Source organism: Strix uralensis, chromosome 12, assembly GCF_047716275.1.
Source record: "Strix uralensis isolate ZFMK-TIS-50842 chromosome 12, bStrUra1, whole genome shotgun sequence".
Classification (NCBI taxonomy): Eukaryota; Metazoa; Chordata; class Aves; order Strigiformes; family Strigidae; genus Strix; species Strix uralensis.
The window spans coordinates 497,709-516,790 of record NC_133983.1 but is presented as its reverse complement, the minus strand read 5'-3'; the positions used below and the strand labels follow the sequence as shown (position 1 = coordinate 516,790).

Genomic DNA, 19,082 nt, shown 5'->3' with positions numbered 1-19,082 from the left:
GACTGAATGTGAATGGAACCTCTGGAAAACTTCTGAAAGGCAGAAGGACTACAAAGCAAATATGCTGCACCAGGAAACAGTCTTCTCTGAGAAATCTAACTAGGCTACCGCCAGGCCATCGGCTTCCAGGGATGTCGGACCAGAAAGCACCTGCAACACAACAGCCAAATACAGGAGGGACAGTTTTTAGGTGTTATCTTGGTATCAGCAGATAAAACTTGCCTTTTATTTCTTTGCTTTTTTTTTCCAGTAGGCTTTCTACACTTTAATTAAATACTTTTAATCTGTATTTGGTCTAGTTTGAATTAAGATCACGGCAAGGTCATTGGTAATATCAAAACATTACTCAAGGGAAGGCCTTGAACTACATCTGTGAGCGAGGCTGGCTGAAAGCTCCTGCAATGCTGCACTTCCAAACAGCCAAGGAGTAACAGGACGTGGCATGGTGCCAACTGCACAGCCCTGGTGGGTAGCTAGTATTGCTGGAGATGGGCCGAGAAGAAATGCTTCCATAGAGGCCAGAGATCTCTGGCATGTACCAAGTCTTCGGGGATATGCTGAAATCCTGAGGCCCAAAGGAATTTTTGACAGAATACAATCTACTGCATGGAGAGTGACTCGGGAGCTAAACATCTCCTTGGCTGCGATTCCAACACAAACTGGGCTGTCCCTGCCTTTTGCAGCATTTCAAATGTTTCCTCAACATCACGTGATGGCGCTATCTATAGCGGAGATCATCTTAAAACTTAGATGCCAAGAGTGCCTTGGGGTCTTACAAGTTCCTACAGAGATCCAGGCTGAGACTCAGAGGTCCCCTGGGACCTTTTCCTGTATCGGAACAAACCAGCACTCAAAATGCCACCTTCTCCTCAAACACGACCACTCCACTTCGTGCATCTTCTCAGTCACTTCCATGTGCTGAATGCAGCGTGCTCCGAAATCCTGTTAGAACGAGGTTTAGTGAAAAAGCACATTTCAAATGCACACCCATTAGGAGTTATGCTTGATGTCTCCTTTTGTGACGTATTTACTTGGCTCTGTAAATACCCAGTGCCCAAGACTAACCCTCGGCTAATGATAAAACTGACCGATACAGTCGGTACACTCAAGTTTACTGACAAGAGGCTGGAACAGTCTGATGCTGTGGAAAAGCAGAAGCCAGGCACCAGCTATGCCAGTACTTCCACTTCAGAGCCGCTTGCTGCCACACAGTATCTTTTACTCAGCAGTCACCCAGGGGGGATTATAAATACAACTTGTCAGAAAGACCCCGTGCTCCTTTTATCCCTTAAGGAATTCTTTAGAGACCCATTATGCTCCAGGTCTCCAAGTCAAAATTTGCAGAGACCTTTCAGACAGAATGACGTATGCTAGAAATCAATTTAAATGGTGTTACCAAAATCTGAGGAGTTAAAAGCCCATCCTGACATTGAATAATTTTTAAAGCACTCAAGAGACTGCAGCTCCTTCTGACTGTGTCATTAAATACCATCATTTCTGAACTAGCAACGAATTCAGGAAGCTCTGTCCTTCAGAGTTTTAGCTTTGGCCCGTTTGCTGGTTATTTACTGTACATTAGCTCTCCTCACTAGGAAGCTCCCAGCCAGGTCAATAAACTCACCATATGGTTGATGGTTGGACTGGATGATCTTCAAGGTCTTTTCCAACCGAGACGATTCTGTGATTCTGTGAACAACAACTGCAAGGCCATAAAGGGCTACATCAGCCCCCCAACAACTCCCAGAGGATCTGGCCCCAAATTAGTGTGACAAGACACTTCCAGGGCTGGAAGGACCCTGCCAGGCCACCGAGGCACATCCCACGGGGGCTCTGGAGGGGGGGCTTTCCCCAGGCCAGCGAAGCACCACTCCCCAGGCCAGGGCTGCAGCCGACAGCAGAAAGGTTCACTGCTGTGAGGGGAGACCTCGGGGTCATTATGGCCCGGGTGCTTGGCAGACATACAACAGGAAAATACAGCAAAGGGATGAAAAAAACCAGCAGCAGGTGAGTGTTTGGCATCAAACCAGGTGTGGTTTTGCCTGAGCCAGTCATGTACATGGTCTGCTGGTGCACGGCCCTGTTCACATGAAAACTTCTCACACCGAACTGAGGCTTCGGAGTTGTTATCAGTGGTAAGAGGTGAACATCAGATTCACTCAGTTCTGGGGGGACTATGGTTGCAGAACATCTTGCGATTTTCCAGTAAGGCTACCACAGTGCTAAGAGCCTACTTCGCACCACAAGTTAACTCATTTTAAATTGTTAAGCAAGAAAGTACAAGTGATAAAAAGAATTGTGTGTTTGAATGGGAATTTCTACAGAAGCTAGAGGATCTGTCTCAGCTCTCTCATAGAGCAGGCTGGAGCTCTGCCACTCACTTCAGTAGAATCCAAACTGGGTTCTCTCGAAATTCCCCGAAAACCACAGGATTAATCTTGTAAAAATTATGGGAGAGGGATTACCACAGAGAAAATGAGAGTAGTACCTTTTCTCCAGAAATGCCTACAAACAGGGGGGGAAAGAAAATCCCAGAAACTTCATTCTGCTCCAGTAGACACACTGTAAATACAGTATAGCTCACCAGCTTAATCAACTGAGTAGCCGTGCCCTCCTTAATCCAGAAAACAAAACCACCTAACCAAACCTAAGCCTTCTGGGCTGGGGCGCTTCACATTCCTGGTGTCAGGGAAACTTTGACACAATCTTTACCTAAAGACACACACACACAGACCAAGAATTTGTGTAAGCTAGCCAAAAGTTTCCCTAACCAGCTGAGCTAGCAGCAGTCCAAATTCTTTTTTCTTGTTTTACTCCTACATTAGGGCTGTGTTTTGATATTTGCCAGTGCTCCAAAGGACAACATTTGCTCCCTATCAGTGACCAGTAATGCTAAAGACCCTTTTCAGAGTAGCACCAGACTGGTCAGAGCACAAGATCTGCCAACTGTGCCAGCTCCTCAGCTAACTGCCAAATCCCACCTACAGACAATCCTGGTGCAGGAAAGTCCAGCCCTTTATGTCCTTCCAAAGGGACTGACACGGCTTTTTCCAGGTGGTTGCTCAGGACTTCTTGTGTCTACTTCTCAAGCAGCTCCATTTCTGCTGGGTACTATCCACTTCAGGGTATGTATAATACCATTAATGCAAGTAATATTGTTGGGGATATGCTCTGATTTGAGAGAGTGCAAGCATTTCTCTGTATTTCTACATCAGTGAGAAAGGAAACAGCTTGTTTTCACCTAGTATGAATACCTTCAGAAGCCGGGGGAGGAGAGCTGGAGGAGTGCTTCTGTTACAGCTCACCACTGTGAAGTCTCACAAGAGTAACATCAAGTCCTTCAGCCCATAAATATCCCACTCAACATCTGAATTACCTCAAAAAAATATGAGAAGTGCACTCACTGGCTTTATACTTCATAGCATAGAACAACAAGATGATAACGAAGACTGAGAGATTAATACTCAAAGGCAGCACCACCAACAGCCACTTCTGCCATCAGGAAAGATGAAGTTTTTCTGTTCTCTCTCACGGAGAATTTAAAGCAAGTTAATCGTAAGTGAAGTCAAATAGGATCTATGTGCAAACCATGCAGGAACTGCACCTCAGCTGTTGGCTTGCTCACAGTAAATTCAAAATAAAGAAATTTGGGCTCAGAATGAACCTAGTGCTAACAGTCCATGTGGGAGGCACCCTGAGAACTTTGTACCATATTTTCCACATCTTGTTTTTCAGTTTGGGGTTTGTTTTTTTCTTTTTTGAGGCAGCTAATTTTATGATATCCCATCATGTTCTTCCCCATCCTACAGTGACAAAGCTTCCTGCTGGTGGGGTGAAATTGTTGAGAAATTCTTTTACCAAACAATGTTTAACTTTGTAGTTAACGAGGCCTGAGTGATTAAAGTGCACAGAGAAGATATCCTAACCTTGAGAAGAGACACATCCTGGCAGAACTGCTCAAACAAGGTGGATAAGAACAACTTGGCCAGACAACAGAGTTGGGACATATCCAAGGAGAAGAAATTGTCCTCAAAAGACTCATGACCGTAAAAGGGAAAAAGGAGCATGGGGGTAACTCCCCAACCGACCATCGAGGACCACGTGAGACCCCCGCGCACGCGTGGTGTAGCTTTGCAATGCCAACATTATGTAAATGTAGTAGATAGGCACAAAGGTGGAGACTTCTTGGAAAATGTATGAATATTCATGTCTTTAAAGTATTAAAGGATGAACTTTTATTTTATTGTAAACACGTTAGGTGGAGCGATCCCCTGTGCATCCAGTGCTGTAATAAAGAGAAGGCCTGCTTCGTAATGCTACATTGCTGTTAAGAGGTTTATTCCCTGTTTTGGTGACAAAATGAAGATACTTCTCTGAAGAATGTGATCATTTTGGGGGCTTTCTTTTTCTGGCTAAGGCAGATCTGAGGGGAACCTAGGAAGAATGTCCCTGCAGTCACCAATCTGCATGTGAAATGAGAGCACCTGCAGTCAATTCTCAGCAAATTTAACCCCACTAACAATAGCTCCTGATCAACAAAACAGGAAGAATAACACACAGATTTCCCATCCTTTGTCTCATCTTGTCTACCAAAAATAGTATTTTGTTGTGGCACACCATCTTCTCCTCTGTCCTTGAAGAGCTTTGACCATGGACGAGGTGGTCTACAACAGAAATTCTGACCAATGCCACCTCCCCCTGCCCAGGCTGCAGGACACAGAAGTGAAGAAAAAGCATCTCTAGAAAAGTCTAAGGCTACTACTGAGGATAATGACAGACGGGGAGCCACACAAAACTGAGAAAAGGAAATGGAATCTCTGAAAATTACTAATAACTATTTTTCCTTTTGAGATTAATCAGCCATGGGAAGTAAGAGGTATCACAGGAAAATAGGGCTGGACAACCTCCTGGTAAGTCGAGAGCCACCCTGTTTCTGTGGCAGTGGGCAGACAGTGCTCTTCTGTATCAGCCTCTGGAGTGACATAGTTCTGCTTCACAATTTTTTCCTATTATTTCTCCAGTTTCCTATGGATGGAGGCAAATTTCTTCTCACTCTGTTTAGCTGTCTGAAGTGCTAAGGCTTGGACAATAGGCCCAAGCCAGAGTTGACCTATAGATGAATCCTGTACATTTTATAACTGATAACCATTGTGCTAACAGGTATTATACTAAGTTATAGCAAACCAACTGTTCTGATGTAAAAGGTGGGAATACTGAAGCCTGAGCAACAGGCCCTGAACTGAAACTGCTAACCCAGTGTGTAGTCATTAGTGAAATATGCATAGAAGATGTAGCTTAAACAGCATAAAACATGTCTATCCTGAATGTATCCTTATATTTCTTTATGTGTGAGCAAGATAACAAGGCCACAGAAACAGTTGTCTGGCCTTGTGACCTTGCTCATAAATTAACTAGATAAGCAGGGAAACTCCCTTAGCTTCTCCCTTAAGCCCTGGCCAGGCTCTGGGGGGAACCTAACGTGAGATGAAAACCAGACGTTTCCGCTTAAAACAAAGGTGCCAGCTATTCTGGCTTACTGATTTTTAGGTATATAAGGCTGGGCCCGCTCACAGCGACTTTGGAAGCCTCACCTACGGGTGGACGCACCGCGTAGGATTTCCCACTTGCAGGGAAAGGTTCTCCAAATCCTCGCTGTAACCGGGGCTGCCCAGCGACTGCGGATCTGGATGATGGTAAAGTGTGCAAGTGGTGATGGATCTTTCTTAATCACTGTTCTCTCTCTCTCAGGTAGCAATGATGTGATGCATTACCCTGGATTTGCCTGTTTGTTTAAGTGCACTATTCTGTCTTTTCTTACTGTATGTTTTCTGTATTATTCTGTTATATTATTTAGTTATTTCTAGTAAAATACACCTGCTCTTTTCACTCTGGTGTCTGAGTTTAATTGATATCCCTAATCAGCAAAACATTGTCTAAGTGACCTTCTGCTACATGCAGATGGCCTTTTTTATGGAGAAACAAAGGAAAAATAGCTCTCCATGTGGTTTTTTTCCTGCTGAATGGCCTTTCTGTTCACCAGTTCATCTCATCAATCATGAGGCACACGGGAGTTTGTCTGATCATCTTCTTTCTTTAAGCATGCTTGGTCAAAACTTGCAGCTTCAGTTCCAGCCTGTGAGAACTTCCCATAATACTTTCCAAATTCGCAGTTCTTTCAGGCTGCAGCTCTCAAGCGGGCCAGTACACCTGCATTGGTGACAGCCAACTACTGCTCCCAAGCCACTCCAGTCACACTTCTTTTGCATCACAGTTGAGGCTCAAGGTCAAATGTCATGGTAGCTTTGACACTGCAGTGATATTTCACTTCTCTCAGGGTTAGGCTGTTCTTGGCTGAGCAGCACAGACAGAGGAGCCTGCTTACCTCCCTCTGCTTGGTCCCACCGTGAGCATCTACAGCAGGGAGCACTTCCCTATATCTTACTGCAATGAGTGAAGGCAGGTGTGTGTCCCCCCCCAACTCCTTGTTGCCCCAGGTACCCTGGGCAGTGATTGTGCAATGATGGGGAAGTTACTTCTACGTGCGGACAAAGGGTAAGCAAAGGAGAAATGGTGGCTGTGACTCAAGTTCACTTTTGTCCTGCTACTGCTGCAGTAGTGTAACAACACACTTGTGCCTTTCTTGCTTAGGTAGAACCCACCGCTCTGTTCAGTTTAGCATTAGGCTATGCTAGTTGTGTAGGGTTTGTGTGGCGGGGTTTTGGTAGCAGGGGAGGGGGTTACAGTGGTGGCCCTGGTGAGGAGCTTCTCGCAGCTCCCCCAGCTCCCAGTCAGACTCACCTCTGGCCAAGGCTGAGCCAATTAGCGACGGTGGCTGCACCTCTGCCATAACGTGTTTAAGAAGGGGAACCGGAGAGGAGAAGGAGTTGTGAGGGAAATACCTCTGCAAACACCGAGGTCAGTGGAAGAAAGGAGGAGGACGGGGAGGTGTGCCGGAGCAGAGACCCCTGCAGCCCATGGTGAGAGGGCAGGCTGTGCCCTGCGCCCATGGAGGTCACCGGGGGAGCAGATGCCACCTGCAGCCCATGGAGGACCCCACGCGGGAGCAGGGGGCTGCGCCCGGAGAAGGGCAGGACTCTGAGGGCAGCCCACGCTGGGGCAGTCAGTTGCTGGGAGGGCTGCAGGCCATGGCGGGGACCCACGCTGGAGCAGTTTGGGAAGAGCTGCAGCCCGTGGGAAGGACTCATGTTGAAGAAACTTTGTGGAGGACTGTTCCTCGTGAGAGAGAGCCCACGCTGGAGCAGGGCAAGAGCGTGAGGAGTCCTCCCCCTGAGGAGGAAGGAGTGGCAGAAACAAGGGGTGATGAACTGACCACAACCCCCATTTCCTGCCCCCTGCGCCACTGTGGGGCAGAAGGTAGAGAAATCGTGAGCAAAGCTGAGCCTGGGAATTAGGAAGAGGTGGGGGGAAGGTGTTTTTAAGATGTGGTTATACTTCTCACTGTCCTACTCTGTTTGACTGTTAGATTAAGTGTTGTTGGTGTGGTGTTTAAATCAAATTGTTGTTCTTTTTCTCCCCCTAACAAGTCTGTCTTTTGCACATGACCATAATGGGGGAGTCATCCCTCCCTGTTCTTGTCTTGATTCCCAAGCCTTTTTTTTTTATTTTCTTCTCCCCATCCCTGAGGGGGAAGGAGTGAGTGAGTGGCTGTGTTGTTGGTGCTCAGTTGCCCTCTGGGCTTAAACTACGACACTAGTATGCCTCTGTCTTACAGATTACTACCTCCTCCTTTTAGGATCTATGCTATTAAATTCTCAGGGCAGACACAGAATTCTCTCATCCCCTTAGAACCAAAAGCTGTGTTATTTTCTCTAACGGTCACATACAAACTAGCCAGTTACACTCATTCATTTTCAGCAATGGCTAATTTCTCACAAAGTATTCCTCTGCAAGTGATTCTGCCTAACAATCTATTTGCTTACTTGATTTAAATCCTCCATTTGCAGGTTTGATTCAAGACCTTTTGCTTTCTGAAAACATCTAGCCTGCAGATAGCAGGTCGCTAGGTATCCCTGGCTTTTCAGGCCAGCTTTCTTATGTGGAAGAGCAGCAACAGCATCATTACAAATCTGATAGATAAAATACAGCCTGTCACGCTGAATGAAATCCATCTTCCCTGTTTGTTTCCATTTACACTCCCCTCCAAGCCCACTGTTCAGCATCCCTGACATGAACAGCTGAAGCTCCTCATCTGTATTCTGTCAATGGTGCCCTCTTTTACCATGTCTTTGTCTATCACAATAAACTGTGATGAAGCTGTTACCACGCAAGCTCCTTTACACTCTCTAACTGCACTTACAGAATCCCAGAGCTTGTTCCATTTTTCAGGCTGCAGAGCCATCAGGTCGAGGGACTTGCCTCCCAGCAATATGCTTTTGTGGCAAGCAACCCACTCCAACAGAAGGTTACCTTATGCTGTGTAGCAGAGAATAAACTCCCTCCTGCTTGTCACTAGTTTTTCAGGTTGTCACTAAAATAAATAAAATGAAAGTGACCCCACTAGCATCAGTAAGAATGTATTACTGATATGTACAGGAAAATGTTTTCACCAGATTTTTGTTTGAAGAACAACAGCTGAAACACAGCCTGACATTTAAAGACTCCCTTACTTCCACTGTGGGCCTGCAACTTCAGTAAGGATTCACTTCAAAGTCCTAATTTGCTCTCCTCTGACTTGGCAGCACAATCCTCTCATAAAACCATCACCTCTGCTAAAGCTGTCCACAACCCAGAGGGATGCTTAGGGTATGCTATTTTGTAAAACTAAGTTCCTTCATACTCTGACAGACAATATGCATCCTTCGTATAGCTTCAGCAGTACAAGCTTAACCATATACAAAGATAAAGCAGCACCGCTACCTGATAGCACAAACCCAATTAAACCACAGAGCTTTTTCACTTGGATTTTAGGAGAAGAAACTTATGGCAATATAAGATACATCCATATCATTCTGCCTAAAGCCATTCTCGAAAAGCTAATGGAAACAGCAGCAGGGATGGGGAAATCAGAAATAATTATACCCCCAGAGAAGTTATGGGGAAAGTAAATCTGCTTACAATTTCCAAAGTAGGCACCCTGCTGTCTGGAAAGATTGCTGTTTATCTAATAAGGGGCATTAACCCAGATTTCTTGGTTATATCTGATGGGAACAGTTAGATTAGCAAACAATAGCATTTCATCTTTTGGCTAAGGCATCACAAGCTTTAGGAAAGATCATACAGGATGAAGAATTAATGATCTCCCCTCCATTACACTCGATCTGATGGGTCTCCCACTCATGCTACCCGAGCATAAGATGCTGTCACAGCATCTTTCAAATGCTCTGCTCTGCAGCCATTCCCAGACATCGCAGACACAACCACACGCAGGCTGCGCTAACAGGGCTGTGGCCTTTGTAACTTGTGTTACACAAGCCCACACCTCCCAGTCCTCCAGGCAGGAGACTAACCACCAGGGAAAACAGGATTTCACCTGGGCCATTTGTTTTTGTTTAACAGCAGTGACTCAGATCTTTGCGAGTTATCTCTTTCCAACAGGATACCCATTCCTGTTGGGAAGGGAACTCAACTGATGCTCTGAAGGAGAAGCAGCAGCTCCAGTACACACCTTTCCTTTCTATCACCGCGGGATTAGCAGTCACGTGCCCAGCTGTGCGTGTGCCCAGTGCCTGCTGCCCATTCTTCTCTCCAGTGGTTTCTTGCTAGCTTTATCTATTTGCATTTCAAGAGCCTTCCTCAGTGGCAGGGGAGCAGGTTTTCCTGCCAAGAACTTTGACGGGGAGAGAGAAAGAGGGAAGAAAGCAAAACATGCAGCTGTAGTGACAAAAGCAGAGGCTGTCTTCTCTGAACCATCGTATTGGGTTATCCAATACAGATACAAACTTCACAAGGTTGGTTGTTGCTTCATTTTTTTCATATGAAGTATGTGAAACTGGCCCAAAATAACCTGTTACATAAGTAGATGCGCTTCCCTAAGTTAAAATAGCAGAGATCTATGCTGAGTAGAGCTAAATACACATGCTGCCTTTCAGTTAATGTGTCTCTTCTTTATGTAATTAAGAAAGGCAGTGTATGGAAAGTGAAGAACCCATTCAGAAGAATAAATGTTCCCAAAAAACCTTCTTCAGCTTCCTCCAGGAGAAAACAACAGCTTTCCAGAGAAGAGCTTTTTCAACCCAAAGTGATACTCGGACACTATCCCATGAAACACGGTGTCTTACAAGTACGTTAAAGAGTTTCTCTGGAGAACAGGGACTAAATACGTGATGAATTCTGACCGCTCCATCCAGAACAGAAGTGTGCTGAGGTACAACTTCAGCAGTGGCAGATGCAGCGCCAGCAGTTCACAGCAAGGGCTGCCGCACCCAGCTTGCTGAGAGAGGCAATTACCTGCTTTCTGCTGCACTGGACAATGCAGGGTCTGTGCATCCTGGATACCACATTTATTATTATGGTCTAGGAACAAAGCTTATCTCAATATGGACACCTGTGGACGAAGGAGGATGAAAATCCAGGTAGGGTTTTCAGAGGCAGCAATGATATGTGGATTTCTGCAAAGCCATGGAACTACTGGGCTTGGAAAAGCCAAGTCCTTTCTCTTTCTTCCACCAGTCCGCACTGGAATTCATCCTAACTGACAGTCACAGAAGGATGAGGCTGTAGTGTCTGTAATGCATTAGAAAGCAGGGTCTCACCCCTCTCTCCTCTGAACTTGCCTGTCTGAAGGAAAAATCCCAAACTGCTCATCTTGAGGACGCCAGCTCCTCTCCTCTGGGGAGCAGCCTGCACAGGTGCTCAACACTTCCATTCCCACTGAAGAACAAGGGGATCAGCCCCTGCACACCAGACACACACCCACAGCTCACGGAGTATGGCTGGTCCTTGGCAGAAACGGCTCTCTTCCAAGTACAAAACCTCAGTCACACTTATCTTACCACCTTAATTATCTTTCCTATAACCAGCTAATAGGTGAGAACACAAGAAGGCCAAGACACACATCGGTGCACTTGTGTCCACATCCGTTCAGAGAAATCAAAAGCATTACTCATTTTACATAAAAGCTGAGTTTTAATTTGCTTGATTATGAAAAACAAATCATCCTTACAGCCTCTGACGATCAGGCAGATTCTGAAATGGGCTCGTCATACCAAATACCCTTACTTCCCAGTGCTCATCTGTGGCAGCAGATACTGGCACAGCACCGGTCACACACAGATCCTCACCACCTCCTCTCAGACCCAAGTCCTGAAGGGCTACACCGAGACACCAGAGACAAAGGGAAAGTAAAGGAAGGCCTGACAGCCAAGGAGGGCTCTTTGTCCTTGACATGCAACGAAGAGCAACACACTGAAATATCATGGGTAGTGTCTGCACTCTGCTCTGAGGATGGCTCTCTGGAAACAACAGCACACACCGTGGAAAGAGTAGGTGAGATGCTTTACACAAAGCTCTGCCGGTGCCTCTCAAGTCCAACCTACAGTACCTCAGGGATTAGCTTTAACAAGCACACAGTCACTTCTTAGAGGGTGTGAGGAGGCCTCGGAGCTCCAGGCAAGAGCAGCCAGAAAAAATACGTTTGACCACTAACTTTATTACCAGCACTGCTCGCACAGTAGCCTCATCTTTCACATCAATTTATGTAGCTTAAGCGTGTGCAGGTCCCTTCCACTTTCATTTTGACTCAATCACTTGAGACTGCTAGAACTGATTGAAAGTAATTGTAACATGCATTCTGAAAATCTCAAGGCAGGCTGTTGGGATGGTAATACTGAGAAACAATTCAGACAAGGGAGGCTGCGAGGCACCTGTGCACGTCCACAGCACTGTACATGCACTCACATGATGGAGAACCTCTGGTTAGTTTTTTGACATAAGCATCTGGGAAAGCATCCTGGGGGCAGACATGTAATTTAAAGTCTAGACCAGAAACTGGGAAAGGAAGACTATTCACCTTATGGAAGGCACTGGGATTTGGACAAGGGACATCTTTCCTGCTCTACAGAACTACTGCAAGGATTAGCCAGCACTTGGATAATTACGTTTAAGAACAGTCCTAAAAATAACTTGCACTGCATGCAGAATGAAAAAAAAAAAAATAAAAAAGTGACACATTCAGTTTACATAACACCATAACAAACCCCTCAACTTGCTACAATTCAAAACTGAAAGAAAAAAATCGATAAGGACATAAATGGCTTCTGGCTACCCCACTATAGCCACTTCAGCATCTTCTGCAGCTTTAATTATACTTTGGTTCAAAACCTTCAGCACACCTCAGTAATATACAAATAAATAATAGCAATGACCACATCTGTCCCTTTGTAAACACAAGAGAAAAACACCTATACAGCACTTTACCTATTATTTCAATAAAATGTTTTGAAGAACAATACATGAAGAAAGGTCATTTAAAAAACAAAGTCAAACCACAGCATTTGAAAACTGAATACACTTCTATTTGGCTGAACTGATTTATCTTTTTTCATACCTGAAACATTTGTACTGCCATTTGAAAACGCCTCCATTGAAATCTGCTGTACAATTCCACGTGTGCAGGCACTACGTAGGCACCCCCCCCTCACCCACACGGTGATGTGCTGTCATGCAGGTGTGGGCACAGACACACTCACACAGCATCAGCCACACTCTCTCAGCCTCTGTTGCAGGCAAACAAAGCAAAGGTCAATTGTTTTCTCTATCAGGAGTCCACTTTAGCCGTTAGCACAGAACCTTCCTTTACAAGGCTTCTCGTTTGAAAGCTCCTTTCATTCAATACCAATTCTAGTTGCTGCTGCTTTTTCAGCTGGGTCACCTTTTATTTGATCCATTATACAACAAAATAAATTTATGTAAGCCAAAAATGATCTGTTTCAATACCACTAGTTTGCTTCTCTTTCTCTCTCTAAAGAATCTACAGATCCAGCTTACTCCTCTTCCTCTGCTATGAGGAAAGTCTTTTCTCTTTCAGCACTCCAACCTTTGAAATGCACGGTAGCAACATACTGATTTTTCTAGGGTTTAATGCTGAGTCTTTTTGTACTAAGATAGCATAATGCCTCTGTTCTTCCACTCCAAATGGCAGAACAGAATAGTAGTAAGTGACAAAACCTGATGATTAAAATCACTTGAAAGTAGTACAAAATTACTTCTCAAACTCCACTACCACATGCAGTACTCCTCCTATCCTCTTCTACTCGGAATGATCTGGTTCCTAGAGTATGAAATTCCATCTGTCTTGCCCATTCACAGCAATCCTGGCAAAGGTTTTCTTGAGAGACTGATGTTCTTGTGCTCTTTAGCTTTTGATAGTCACTACGTGGTACCTTCCAAGAGATGTCCAGAAAGCATTGCACTGTAACCTCCTTAAATCTAACCCCCTTTGTGATGTACAAGGTGAGAGCTCAACACCTGAAATAGTGAAAAGACCGTGACATTCCTAGCTTGGCCATTTTGTTCCAGGTCTGTCCTTCTGGTGCGTGAAGGTCCTTGAGGTTTAAAAGCAGTGCACTGAAGGAAGGAGCTTCCAAGAGAGATTGCTCTCCCCCTGGCCTCAGCATAGCTGTTTGCACCTGAGCACAGAGACTCTGAAATGGTTTACAAATATACATAATTTGCATAGAGAAAAACTGGGCAAAGCAAGAAGAAAATCAGGTGTTTGAATCAGAAAGCACTCTGAAAAACTAACTGCCAGCACCACATCTATCAGACTTCAGTTCCTTTTGAACGGACTTGCACACAGACCGTGTTCATTTCCGACAACACACACAGTTGTCTCAAGCTCAGAACAGCCACACTTGAAGCTTACATTTGGCCCCAAAGGGCATGCTGAATTCACAAAAAAGGCTTTTTTCATCCAAGCTAACTTGACTGACATATTATCAGCATCCTAAAGAAATAACTCCTTGAGAAAACTGCTCCTTAACTAGTCACTACACATGTTTATTCCCTATGGAAAACAAAGGGTTTCCTGAGTTGTATGTCCTGTATATGTCAATTTTAGGCAAATTTACATGCCAAGAGCATAAAATAGGCTTTTAAAAGTTAAAAAAGGGCTCTGCTCAGAAATTTATGGTTCATATGAACTTCCACTCTCAGCAGCTGTGTTTGAGGTCTACAAAGCAATCTCAAAGGACCGAGCCACAAATGAAGCAGAGGGTTTTTTAGGTACACAGCTTCCTCACTCACTGTCATGCTTTTGGGCCTGGCTGAGCATCACGACTTGCAAGCCAGGGTTTCGAAACAGAAGAAAAAAAATCAAAAAGTAAGAGCTTTAGAAATGAGAAAAGAACAACTCAGTTCAAGCGACAGAACAGGGAGATTCCCAAGACTGCGCCTCACTGCTGAAATGAAGTAGGATTCCTCTCACCTAAACATAAACATGTTCCATATGAATGCTGGAGCTCATCTTTGAGACTCCCCTGGTCGTCCATGGAGAGACATGCACTCCTCAGGTGTGAGCAACTGCCTTTGAAGGCAGACTTCTAAAATAGATGAGACAAATGGCACCTTGAAAGTGCCCCTTCACCAAACGCAGGGGTGGTCTAGACACTAGCTAAGGTATGGATTGCTGCGTTATAGCCACAGAACACAGGTAAAGGGAGTGAAGTCTGCTTTCCTGCCAAGTGGCACCAGCACACATCAAGAGTAATTGCTGTGAAGTGGCTCACAAATAAAAGAGTGCATTCAAATCTGACACTGCTTTGAGAAGTTAATCTCTGATAATCATGCAATTTAGATCAAGAAAGGGAAAAACAGTTTCCTATCCAGTTCCCTAAAGCTGTATTTCAGAAACCAATTCCTTTTATTAAAGAAAATTTCAAATACTTACTTTAGTTAGGGGTTAAAACAGAACTGGAGTTTTTCAAACATGCTTGCCTTTTCTTTTCCAAATTCTATCTCTAATTTATTCTGTGCCAGGTGCTTGCATTCTCTTTCTTCCTCCTTGCTTATTTGGGTATTTCTCCTCAAATACTTGCACTCTCTCTTGCATGAGTTGCAGCATTGGAACAGTAGTTTCCAAAGAAACTTTTTCTAGTCTCTAGGGCCTTCCTCTTCTCCATCCTGTGCTTCAGAGAGTAGAGCTAAATCTCACCTGCTCTGGATTTCCCACTGTCAGAGATGACAACCCACTGAGGAAGCACGTGGAACACCACTCATGCAGAACACGTACAGTGAGCTGACACAAACCCTGTGATCACTGCGTCCTAACAGAGACGTCATCAAGCCCTGGGATCTGTCTGCATGTTTTATGTGCTGGGAGAGATCCTGGCGCCAGTCCCTGCTGAACATGCCACTAAGTGACGTTTGTATCTGAGCCAGGGAAAAGGCACAGGTCTGCACCATTACTGACCAAGCAGCAGTACTGCTGGGGGAGAAATGGTCGTTATTTTTAGTCTACAATTACAACGCAGACCTTAAATATACACGGAGTAAGTGTGCACTACCTGCACAGCCTCTTTGCCTGAAAAGCTTTTGTTTGTATGCCGCTTTATTCATCCAGTCCACAAGCAAATGACATCTGCAAATCAAACAACTTCAACAGGTAGGCTTGAGACCAACACCCCCAAGGGCAACTTCTCTTCCTGAAAACGCACATCAAAAGCAGGACTACAATTCTGGTAACAAATCAAATGTCTGGGAAGTATTTGCTTTACCTCTTCCTGATGGCGAGAAATGTGGTTTTTGTTGCTCCTACCTCCAAATTTCCAAAAATCTATTCCAATGAAATCTGCAGAAAGACCTGGAAAAAGACTACGTAATTTCTCACAGGGTTCTCTTGTCGTAATGCTGCTGAACCTGTGGCAGAGAAGAGTAAACACAGGGCTTTCAGGATAACTCTAATCCATAACAATCGTCTCACATTTCCTCCCAGCAGCCAGATGTATACCCTACCACAGAAGGGGACAACTATAGCAGGGACCTCTACAGATACAACTCTTCTTCACATGATTTCAGTAATAGCATTCATTATTATTAAGCACGTAACTAAAGTCAGGGAGCAACACTGCACCCAGTGTACTCTAAGAAAAACCAGTTTCAGGAGTCCATTGTCTTCTAACCCTACAGTGCAGGAGTAGGCTTATTTCTAATCATCATCAGGAGATGAGAGATATATTTAGAATCCTCTTGTAAACAAAACCACAGATGGGGAGAATTATTTCCTTGCTGAAGAGGCTGCCAGCACATTTTGTGCCCTTGGAAGGGCTTGGTTTGTTATTTATATCAACTCCAGATGATCTGCTCTTCAACAGCGCTCTAAGTAAATACCCCAAAGTGCAGACACTCACTGCTCAGAGCACAAAAACCAGTGCCAAGGCAGCTTTGCCATTACACGTGCAAAGTGTCAACAGCCTTGACAGGAGAGGGCCTGAGATTTCTCTCTCCCATGGACACATGCATTCACCTACACAGACACTCCTCCTGTGAAATCCCGGCTCAGGCAGTGCACCTGACAGTGAGCCAAAAAAGCAAGAAGGGTCTTCAATAGCAGCTAAGAAGTGCTCATTAGCTCTGGTCTTTACGAGGTGTACTGTAAGCAGCAATTCCTGCTGCTGCAACAAACATCGTCCCTAAAGACGACAAATGACCACATTTTTTGGCCTTGCTAATTTTAGCGAAAATATAAGTAAAACCCCAACCATGATTAAAAATAGCTCTTCACATGTTGATCTTGCAGGTCTGGAGAAAAACATAGAAACCTCAAGAGGGATAGAGCAAAAGTGTAAGCCATTTTGGATTTGAGCCTTTCCAGAGATTCCAGGATTTTCAGAATCAATATTTAAATCCTTGGTCAGAATATGTACTCAAAGTGAGTAATCATAGAAGCCTAAAAAATACCCTTAAAACAGATGGATTCTCCATTCAGGTCAGCTGCAGGCTGCCAAGTCCCCTTCCCCAAGCTTGCTCTGCAGCTGCTGTGTGTCCCCCACACGAGAGGGCACAGGAGGCTGCGGAGCTGTGACAAGCAGTGTCTGCCACAACAGGGTTGCCTCAGGCTCACAAAGTCCTCTGGTCATTTTGGAGTGTTTTACAGTTGATTGTAAGAGTAACTGGTATTTTAGAATTAGGATACTGAAAATCAAATAAATGGGGACCTTTCCATTGGCATGTTTTTGCTCAAATGAAGAAGGTGGAAGAGGTGTTACCAGTTCTTGGCTTTTCACTGATACAGAAATTAGTCCCTTAGAGCTCTGATCCAGCAAATCAATTAATCTACAAACAGCCCCAGCAAGGCATGCTGCTTTGGATCTAAATAGCAGATATAAACCTAGCTAGATAGTTATCAGTAAGATTAAAGTGGGTTTACAGCTTCAGACTCTCTAGGACCTCGGAACACCACAGTACTGACCTGAAGCTGAAAAGCTCCATCTTCCTCACAAACCTCCTGAGCCATCCCTAAATGACAATAACACCCCAAAAACCCACACTTTGGGCTGAGGAAGGGATTGTGCTAGCTTATTTCTTTCAACTTGTTTCATAAAAGCAGTTAAACCTTCCTTGAATGAGGGCCTAAAATAAACCTGTGAAGGTTTTAATTAATGAAGTGTTTAATTAATCTCTAAAAGAGAAAAGGCTTTGTCCATCCCATCCCAAAAGAAACAGAGTATCAGCTGCATGAGGTACTTTATTCCTTGAGGGCTTGTGTATATTCTCCACAGCCCTGTTCCTTGCAACTACGGTGAATGTTGGCAAAGCAGAACCTTGGGCACGGGTTTGGGAGGAGAAGAAGGATAAACAAACTCCTCCTGTGACTTTCATTAAACAACATCTTCTGATAGGATGATGCATTGCAGAATGTTTGTTTTAAACTAAACACACTTGAAGTCCTTGGGTAAATTAAGACTAAATAAAGCACCCATTTAAGAAAGTTTGGGTTTTTGTTCCAAACTGTTCACATGCAGGAAAAAAAATTATTTCCTCTATCAGTTGGTTAACAAGAGGCTGAGAGGGTCACACCGGGCACACAAACAAAAATTCAAAGCTGCTTCTTAAAAATAGGAAAACCTCAGTCTTGCCCAAAGCTTTCTGGGCATTTTAGCAAGCAGCACCAAGAGATGACTATAGCCAATAGACATTACAAGCCTGCAAATAGCCTTGAAAGACAGGAGACTGACGGCATCCATGTCAGGAAACAACACAACAGGAGCCATCGAGCAAGCAGAAATCTAAAGGAAATACATATGACTTGAGCTGTTTCTGGAAAGATGCCACAAAGTCTTTCTAGTGTGGATTAAAAATCATGAAGCACTACCATGAAACTAATTGTTTCTGATTTAAAGAGGCATGTAACTAAAAGCGTTCTGCTTTTTTCCCCTCAATACGTTGAGCAGAGTTAGCTCTCCTTAGACAATATGGAAAACTATACAAGCTTAGAATCACTGTAAAGTCAGTCTTTTTTTTTTTTTTTCTTTTGCCACTGTACTCCAGCTCTTAGCACCCAGGCTTAATTATTTTAACTACACGTTTAGTTGGAATTCATACTTACTTTCATCAGCAGAGGAATGTAATATTTCCATACTGCAAGTATCTTGTTGCTTGAAACATGCTCTGAAAAATACTTCATGAAGTGAAATGTAAAGTAGATGACAAGACACTAACTTTGGACCCACACCACTGCTCGAGACCAGATTGCATTTCTAACTGCATTTCGTGGTGGGGGTGGTGAAATATAATTATAAATCTGTAGCGAGGCTCCCATTGAATGAAGTAACTCTCCCTTCAAATCAGAGGGTAGAAGGTGACCCTTAGAGAGAACATTCTCTGAAGAAACTAAAAGCACCGTGCTGAGGGTACAGGTAAGAACGGGGCGATTATCTTACAGAATAAACTCACGCTTAAAGCAAAGGGCATCTAAATGCAGGTAAACATGCAGGACGTGTTCAAAGGGGGCCCTGGGGAACCTGAAGGCAGGAGTGCAGGGGAGGCAGCGTGCTCAGACCTGGACATTAGTGTTTAGTTTGCTAACACCCAAGGTGAGTGACCCTGCTGTCACAAAGCAGCCTCGGGAGGGGCCACCTTCACTGCTTCGAGGAATGCTCTGCAGCCTCAGTGCAAAATATGACCATTTT

The 19,082-nt window shown here is 44.4% G+C and overlaps 1 long non-coding RNA gene and 1 pseudogene across 1 annotated transcript; one reads left to right on the top strand and one right to left on the bottom strand.

Moving 5' to 3' along the window:
• The window catches only part of LOC141948703 (ras-GEF domain-containing family member 1B-like), a 70,310-nt pseudogene extending 54,737 nt beyond the window's left edge, over window positions 1–15,573 (bottom strand).
• Window positions 2,905–5,883, top strand: LOC141948771 (uncharacterized). Its single transcript, XR_012630546.1, has 2 exons — window positions 2,905–3,122; window positions 3,878–5,883. It is a non-coding gene; the product is annotated as an uncharacterized LOC141948771 (long non-coding RNA).
• Window positions 15,574–19,082: the final 3,509 nt, after the last annotated feature.